This window comes from Bison bison, unplaced genomic scaffold, assembly GCF_000754665.1.
Source record: "Bison bison bison isolate TAMUID 2011002044 unplaced genomic scaffold, Bison_UMD1.0 scf7180017864077, whole genome shotgun sequence".
In the NCBI taxonomy this organism is placed as follows: domain Eukaryota; kingdom Metazoa; phylum Chordata; class Mammalia; order Artiodactyla; family Bovidae; genus Bison; species Bison bison.
In genome coordinates, this window is record NW_011494649.1 from 1,194,328 (window position 1) to 1,194,984 (window position 657).

The window sequence follows — 657 nt, forward strand, 5'->3', positions numbered from 1 at the left end:
TCATAACTTTTCTTCCAAGGAGTAAGTGTCTTTTAATTTCATGGCTGCAATCACCATCTGCAGTGATTTTGGAGCCCCCCAAAATAAAGTCTGACACTGTTTCCTCGTCTATTTCCCATGAAATGATGGGACCAAATGCCATGATCTTTGTTTTCTGAATGTTGAGCTTTAAGCCAACTTTTTCACTCTCCTCTTTCACTTTCATCAAGAGGCTTTTGAGTTCCTCCTCACTTTCTGCCATAAGGGTGGTGTAATCTGCATATCTGAGGTTATTTATATTTCTCCTGGCAATCTTGATTCCAGCTTGTGCTTCATCCAGCCCAGCGTTTCTCATGATGTATTCTGCATATAAGTTAAATAAGCAGGGTGACAATATACAGCCTTGACATACTCCTGGTTCCTATTTGGAACCAGTCTGTTGTTCCATGTCCAGTTCTAACTGTTGCTTCCTGACCTGCATATAGGTTTCTCAAGAGGCAGGTCAGGTGGTCTGGTATTCCCATTTCTTTCAGAATTTTCCACAGTTTATTGTGATCCACACAGTCAAAGCCTTTGGCATAGTCAATAAAGCAGAAATAGATACTTTTCTGGAACTCTCTTGCTTTTTCCATGATCCAGTGGATGTTTGCAATTTGATCTCTGGTTCCTCTGCCTTTT